This window comes from Silene latifolia, chromosome Y, assembly GCF_048544455.1.
Source record: "Silene latifolia isolate original U9 population chromosome Y, ASM4854445v1, whole genome shotgun sequence".
Taxonomy (NCBI): Eukaryota; Viridiplantae; Streptophyta; class Magnoliopsida; order Caryophyllales; family Caryophyllaceae; genus Silene; species Silene latifolia.
Window position 1 is genome coordinate 26,780,087 of NC_133538.1, and position 8,992 is coordinate 26,789,078.

At 38.4% G+C, this 8,992-nt stretch overlaps 1 pseudogene; it reads left to right on the forward strand.

Annotated features, from left to right (window-relative positions):
* Positions 1 to 3,314: 3,314 nt before the first annotated feature.
* Positions 3,315 to 6,546, forward strand: LOC141627748 (arabinogalactan O-methyltransferase 1-like; annotated as a pseudogene).
* Positions 6,547 to 8,992: the final 2,446 nt, after the last annotated feature.

An 8,992-nucleotide genomic window follows, 5' to 3' on the forward strand; every position in this document is an offset into this window, starting at 1 on the left:
ATCTCGGACTGTTTACGATGTCTAGCAATCCCTTCATTCTTGCGGAACTCATCGAACTCGAACAACAAAACTCTAGGCCGTTATCGATTCGCACCTCTTGACCTTCTTCCCAGTTTGATTCTCCATTAATGCCTTCCACTGCTTAAAGTGAGTAAAGGCTTCGTTTTTGTGCTTCATCAAATAAATCCAAGTCTTCCTGGAATAATCATCAATAATAGACACAAATTACATGTGACCTCCCAAAGACTCCACCTTAGAAGGACCCCAACAATCAGAATGGATGTAATCAAGTGTGCCCTTGGTCCTATGCACTGCTTTAGGAAACTTGTGCGATGTAGCTTCCCAAATACACAATGCTCACAAATCCAGTTCTTGACCTTGTGACCACACAGAAGATCTTCTTTTAACAGAGTCCATCCCCTTTCACTCATATGACCAAGCCTCATATGCCACAACTTAGTCAAATCTTCTTTATCAACATCCGAGGATGCAACAAAGAAATGAATCGACGGACTAGATACCTGAAGATAATATAGAGTACCATGCTTGATACCCCTCAGAACCACATTCGAACCTTTGCAGAGGTTCAGAACTCCACCTACACCTTGAAAGCTGAAACCCTTACTATCTAACGTGCTTAAGGAGATCAGATTCTTTGTCATTAGTGGGACAATTCTAACCTCGTTCAATGTACAGAATTTACCATCATGTGTCCTTACCCTGACTGAGCCGATTCCAACTATCCTGCAAACAGCACTATTGGCCATAAAAATAGTGCCTCCATCTACCTGTTCATAAGTTGTAAACCACTCCTGCGCGGACATATATGGTAAGATGCTCCAGAATCTAGAATCCACACATCAATGTGATGCGCGACCATATCCGTAACTAGAGCATAATCATCTTCCTCGGAACCTGCATTTGCTACACCAGCAGTAGCAGTACTAGACTTGTTCTGTTTATCTTTCTTGGGACAATCGAATTTCCAATGCCCCTTCCCTTTACAGTAGTTACAGACATCAGTAGGTTTAGGACCTTTAGAAACATAAGAACTAGAATTACCGTATACCGGAGTACCAAGCGAATTAGAAGAACCCGAATAAGAAGGCTTCTTATACTTTTGATTCCCCAAATTTCCCTGTCCATAACCCCCACTGGCTGCTAACCCTGCAGTCTGATTGTTTGTACCTGTACCAGCCGCCTTATGGTGCAGTTCTCTAGTATGAAGAGACGACCTAACATCTTCTAGAGTAATAGTATCTTTACCCACCATAAAAGACTGTACAAAATTCTCATACGATAACGGTAAAGAAACTAACAGAATTAATGCGGCATCCTCATCTTCTACCTTAACATCAATATTACGTAATTCTAGTAAAATTGTGTTTAACTGATCTAAATGATCTCGAAGAGGCATACCTTCTTGCATTCTTAGACTAAACAGACGTTGCTTCAGAAGCAACTTATTGGTCAAAAACTTGGTCATATAAAGACTCTCAAACTTTTTCCACAGACCGGCTGCAGTAGTTTCCTTCGCGACTTCAGTGATGATATCATCAGCAAGGCACAACATAATCGTTGAATGTGCCTTCTCCTCCGTGACGCCATCTCGGCCGGTAGCGGCCAATGCGAGAGCGCGCTTCGCCTTCCGTCTTCTTATCTCGAAAGCGGCGCCCACAACCCTTGCTGCTTTAACAGAGCCCGCATCTTGGTCTGCCACAGACTAAAACTATTCCTCCCGGTAAAGCGATCGATCTTTATGTTAATCGCCGACATCTTTCTCGCTGGTCAGGAACCCGAAGGCTCTGATACCAGTTTGTTATAACAGAAGCAAGAAAGAACAAATAAAAGAACAATAAAGAGACAATCGCATAGATTTACGTGGTTCACTAACGGTGTGTTAGCTACGTCCACATGACATAAGAGAGAGAGTTTTATTGATATGTGAGGAGTTTTTAGATTATAGATTCAGACGGTATGACTGGTAGGTAAAGGCTTAGAGAGTTTATATAATACTCTCTACGACCTAATACAGAATGACCTAATAAAGGCCCAAGACAGACCTAGCCCAATAACAGATACCCTACATAGTCGTTCGAAGCGGCGGTTTACAGAACCAAGGCACAAAGCCAACACACCGCTATGCTTACCTACACATAAAAACTACAAAGTAACAAATAAGATCCATTAGAATATTCTTAAAGAGCATATTAAAGTAAACTACACAATGCATTCATATATGCTATTGAACGTGGCTTTGTGTTTAATCGACGGAGCTAGGTCGGAGTAATGTATGTCCAATTAGTCTCAGAACTGCATAAAAGAGTATATAATCAAATATAGTAAAACAATATCAATAAGCAAGTTTAGAATATATTATCATGTATTGTGGGAAAATCGGATTTGTTATTATTCTGTTTCCTATGTATAAAAAAAATAAAAAAAGGATCTACATACCATTAAAGCCAAAAGTAACATTAATTATCTTAATGATCTTGATACGAAACAATTTCCTATGCATAAGAAAAACGGAGTATTAGCATAATACAAAATACAACTTTTATGCATATAATAAGAAAAAAAAAAAGAAATCTGCACACAAGAAAATCTCAGAAACCATATATCCTATATATACACACACATAGAAGTTGGGTTGTATTCTACTCCTAGTTTCTTATTACGTATCTACCATTAAACTATTAAAACCAAGAGTAACACAACTATGCAATTTTAGTCCGTAGGACTTCGAGTAGATGATGATGATCTAATATTATTGATTATTTATATTTATTTATTAGTCGAAAGAATTTCATAAAAGTTGGACTTATTGTATTCGCTCGAAAAAAGCTTCCTTTAATAATATAGATAGATAGATAGATAGATAGATAGATAGATAGACTGATTGATTAGTTAATTAAATGATAATTACACGTCTCCCATAAAAATTGTATTCTCTATAATCGCTCGAAAAAAGCTTCCTTTAATAATATAGATAGATAAAATGGAAGAACATATGTATTTAGAGGGAGTATTTTTTTTGTTTTTCTATAAAGAAAACAAAAAGAGGAAATTTCATCAAACAAACATCATTATAATACGTGTTACCTAACCAAGCTCATCCCCTTTCCGGCCATATAGCCAATCTCGTCAAACTCAACATCCCAAAAATAACAAAACAAACAACCAACATTAATCTCATGAATCACTACACACTCTCACGCCTTCTTCACTTTTTCTCCTAAACATTTTTCATACATCTAATCACTCATCTTAATCACCAACACCATTTCCCAAGTCCCTTCATCAAATTCACAATGAAGCCACGACGATTGTCGATAGACAAGCCGTGGTTAACCATAGTGTTAGCGTTGGCAGTGACAACAACATTAGCCATCTTAATAATTAATCTCAGTATCACCCGTAATGCAACATTCCTATCGGGGACGTCCACAACAACGTTCGATAGGAACATTGTCCCAATCCAAATCCATGCAATCCTACACTATGCAACGTCACGTGAAGTCCCCCAACAAACACCAGCAGAGATCAGGGTTAGCTTTGACGTACTATACTCGATGTACCCATGCAATTTTATGGTTTTCGGGTTGGGCCATGATTCGTTGATGTGGGTCTCGTTTAATAAAAATGGGTTCACCAAGTTTCTTGAGGAAGATCCTAATTGGGTTAAGAAGGTCTTAACCAAGGCTCCTAACTTAAGGGTGCACCCTGTGAAATATGAGACTCATCTTTATGATGCTAAGAATTTGTTGGACCATTATAAGGTTAAGCCCACTTGATTGCCTCCTAAATTGCACCTTCAGGGTAATAAAAAATGCAGGTTAGTATTATCTCTTTTGTGTAATCGATCATTAAAATGTTCGTATTTGTATTGAGTAAGATCGTTGTATGTAGGGATGGCAACGGGTCGGGTCCACCCGAACCCTGTCCCGGACCCGAAATGCCAATCTCAGACCCATACCCGACCCAGACCTGCTAGGGTCCAAAATTAGCAGATCCATACCCAAACCCGATGGGTTTGGGTCGGGTCTGGGTCTACCCGCGGGTCCAATCTTCAAAAAATTCTCTAACAAATACTTAAGATAAAATCCCCAATTACAACAAACTAACAAACCCTAATTTATCAAATTTCCCCAAATCGCTCAATTTCATACCTAATTCTGACAATTTCACTCATATTCATACAAAATATAAACGTAACTAAAGTGGAAAGTCAAAAAAAATGAACAAACAATAAGCAATTTTGATGCAATAAGCTCCTCTTCAACAAGAATCTCTCGATCCCATTTATCTTCTCCTTGCTTCTTTTTTTCCTTCTGGATTGAATATGACAGTTTTCGTCATTTTCATAAAAGCATTTTGTGTATCAGTGTATGCGTTTGATTGAGGGTTTAGTAATTTGGGAAAAGACTAGAATAAAGTGAGTGTGGTGTTCTTCTGGGTTTTGAATTATTTTAAGAGTAGACTTGGGTTTCTTTATGCAAAATGGATGTATAATTATACGTTTAAGACTTTCAGGTTTATTTTTTTTTTTAGAAAGGGTCCAAGGTCGGGTCCGGGTCTCGTAACTCAATCCCATACCCAGACCCGAATTATTTCTTGAAGACCCATGCCCGTTGGGTCTGAAAAAATGAGACCCATGCCCGCCCCATTAGGGTCCGACCCTAAGGTTCTGGGTCGGGTACCCGACACACTGCCATCCCTATTTGTATGATACACAGTACGTGATAGTTATTGTTTTCATCTAGGTAGCACCAAAATGGATACGGATACGGACACGACACGGACACCTGACACGGCATCCCATGAAATTTAGGACACGGGACAAGTTATTTAAATTTAATAATCGTAAAAGTTCGATTTTATTTTTGTAAATGTATTTGTTATTAAATTTAAAACTTGTCATTGATTATAACTCATTTTCATTTCTCATCTAAACTCATCTTCTAATCAATCACTTTCAACGGCTCATTTCTCGTCTAGAGAACACCATTCACCTCATATGATGTCCAAATACCTTGGACACGAGTCGGACACGACTAAAATACCATGGACACGCGTCGGACACGTGCCCAAATAAATATAGAAAGTTAGACATGGCTTTATAAGTGTCCGACACGTTTCAGCGTGTGTCTGACGAGTGTTGGTGTCCGACACGGTATCGGACACGAGACGGCTGATTAAGAGAAGTGCCCGTACGACCTAGATTTTCATTAACTGATGGGTATAATATAGGATTGGTTGGTTATATGTCGTACAATAGTCTTACTTGAGTATTGGTGTCATCCTAGAGTTGTATAACGAAGAGTATTGTAAGTCTATTAGTCGAATTCTTGTATATACCGATGTTAATATGACAACTGATGAATTCAAGCACAATTAGTAAGTTGTTCATTGAGTTCTATAGTACTTCCTATGTGACTCAACAGTGTTTACATTTGATTAAAATACTGCTTAGAAAAGAATAAATTATATTGTGTAAACAACTTGTTGAGTCGGGGAGAGTACTACAAATTGGCTTGAGTTGTTGAAAGGCAGGATGGTAAATTTGAACGGCCACAAAGTGGTTGTTTCATTCTCAATAATGGGATCTATTAAACAGCCGTTTATCGACGTACTAAATTGCTAACAAATCCCATTAATTGGCTATTTGGTGGGATTTATTTTCTCTTGATACAACATGCACTAAATGTGTGTGTGTGGGGGGGGGGGGGGGGTATGGACCGTATTTTCGTGAGTCTAATAGACCTTGATATCCATAGTTACAATGTATTAGTTGGAACACATCTATACGATCACTCCACACTGAATTTAGTCGTAAATATTCCTATAGGGGTAAGTAATAAAAAGCCCCTATAGGCCTAAATGGAATTTTTACCATATGTGTTTTAGATGAGCTAATTGGTTGATCCCATGTTAAGCGTCAAGAACACAATGTTGGTTGATCTTCTTCCACGGGTCAGCCTACATATGGGTTGTCATGCCCTTGGGTAACTCTATAGAAGCACTAGTGAAACCAGGCTTCAAAACATCAGTGCCGAAGTTCTTACTCTAAAGTCTAACCATTAGTATAATTATTGTCTTTTGTGTAAATGGAGCGACAATCAATTTTAATGGTGCCTGTTTTCGAAATAAAAGTCACAGAGTACCTCAGCTCAATAATGTTTCACAAGGCATTTGCTTTTTTTTTTTCATAATATTATCTGGTTAATCCTAAGTGATCTACCAAATGAAGTGTAAACCAGAGAATGGGATGTAATAATGATAGACGGCCCAAAAGGGTACCTGCCAGAATTTCCAGGGCGGATGGCAGCAATATAAACAGCTGCAGTGATGGCAAGGACAAGGACGAGGCCTGGGAAAACCCATGTATTCTTGCACGACGTGGATAGGAAAGTTGAGAAAGGCTATGCTCTTAGGTTCCTCTGCAGGAAGAATATGATCAGGTCTGTGGGAAGGCTTTGGCATTTTGTTATACCTCCTGCCCTTAAGAATGAGACTTTAAAGTCGAATACCTTTTTCTGTTGATTTCTTATAAGTTTTGTATTGATTGAAATCAATTGACATCTTTCATTATGTAGCTTAATCCTCAAACGATATTCATTTGTACATGACTTTCATGTGAACTGCAATGTTTTGTTATAAGTAGTACTTACATATTCTTTGTTTCTCCGGACCAGACAATGTTTTAGATCAATTTCGTAGCCACGCAGGCATTACAGACGATATGCTCGATAGACACCACAAGGCGCCAAGAAATGCATTAATCTGAAATGCCTACATCACTGCAAAGAATGTTATAAGTACATGCCTAAATGTGAGACATTTTGATGTCAAAGGAGACAGCAACAGCTTACTGATTTACTGCACATTAATCTTTCACACTGTAGGGATTTTTGGTATGAGCCACTCACACAATAATAAAGATAATTAGAATCGGAAAAATAACAAGGACACAATATTTACGAGGTTCACCAACTTGGCTACGTCCTCACTATAGTCGCACTAGGATTTTTATTGATTACTCAATAGATATACAATGAGGAATGAGGATACAAGTTACATAGACTAAACTCTCCTTTTATAGCTAAATCCCAAGCTATAACTTCCATGTAAATTATACTATATTCATAACTCTATCAATGTACAAGTAAGTTATTGGTCAATTAGTAACTCATCTTTATAACGTTTCAACAAGAAACATCTACTCCATAATGGAGGGATTTAACTCTAACAATATCCCACCTTCCGACAATTATGGAAGTAACACCAAAACTTACTTTCTTCACCTAATTCGGCCATGTCTTTGCTCATGTTAAATGGAAGAGCTCAGCCAAGGTACTACCCATCCTTGACCATTTACCATTCAACTTTTTTCCCAAAGGCAACCATACTTGTCGAGCTTCATTCATCATTTTTTGGGGTATGCACTCCCACCTAAACAAAACATCATTTCTTGCCTTAGTAGAACTACTTATATTTTCGCACACATTTGAGCATGCCAGTTTCACCTTGTGCATTCTCGGACCACCTTCCGCCTTCAAGCCACTGACTTTACTTCCACGGTACTTAGTGTAAGGCACTATGCTTAGTTTTCGGATCCTGCAACAAGTCTCGTGAAACCACTGTATTCTTCATCCCTTGAGCAATCACAACTTATGTCACTATACCCTGCAGTGGTGTACAAAGTTCCACTCTTAGTCCCACGAGCTACAACAATAGCTTCCTTGACTATTTTCCAGGAACTTTCCTGAAAGACAACCTTGTAGCCTGCTTCATCGAGCTTTCCAACAAATATCAATTTCTTTTTCAAGTTCGGGATGAACATGATATCTGTTAGCTCCCACCTACCCCCACTTCAGGTACGTATCTCAACATCACCTTTTCCCATAATCGGCACCGCTTTACCATTTGCCAAGTAAGCAGTACCACACCTTCCACCAATAAATTTATGACAGGAATTTTTATATGGAGACGCGTGAAATGATATACCAGACCCAAGACTCAATAGGATCTTCGATACTCACTGCCAAAAGATCACCTTCATCCTCCACAGTTATCGCCGCATTTCCATCCTCATTATTACGCTGTTGTCCATTTTTCTTAGGATTTGGACAATTCCACCTTACATGTCCACTCTCACCACAATTCCAACATGTAGCACCTCCTCTAGTTGTTGACTTTGATTTCCCGCGATAACCACCTCTATAATTTTTATTTCCTCTACTATCAGCAATTAATCCGCTCCCATTGATTCCGAACGTCTCACCTAATTCATTCTTGTGAATGCTCTTGCTAATAATTAGATCACATACATTTTCAAACTTGAGCTTCTCTTGTCCTTGCGAACTACTAATTGCAGTCACGGTAGTATCCCAACTACTAGGTAACGAGGATAATAAAATTAGTGCTTTTATCTCATCATCAAAATCAATTTTTATGGAGCTAAGTTGTCTTGTGATCACATTAAAATCATTAATATGATCCGCCATTGTGGTTCCTTCATGCATTTGTAAACCAAACAACCTACGCATAAGGAAAACTTTATTTGTAGTTTACGGTGTCTCATACATATTTTCTATGACATTCATTAGGTCCAACGTCGTATTTGCACTCATTACATTGAATGCAACATCCCGTGCCAGCGTTAATCTCACCGCACCTAGCGCTTGCCTGTCCAATTTTTTCCACTCTTCCTTTTCCATGGAATCCAGCTTAGTGCCTTCCAAAGGAAGATGTAGGTTCTTTGAATACAAATAATCCGTTATTTGCATTTTCCATAAAACAAAATCTTTCCCATCGAATTTATCGAACAAAATTTTACCTCCTTACATTATTGTCAATTTTAGTGGATCGCTATTCCCTCACCCGCCCAACTAGGCTCTGATACCAGTTTGTAGGGATTTTTGGTATGAGACACTCACACAATAATAAAGATAATAAGAATCGTAATAATAACAAGGACACAATATTT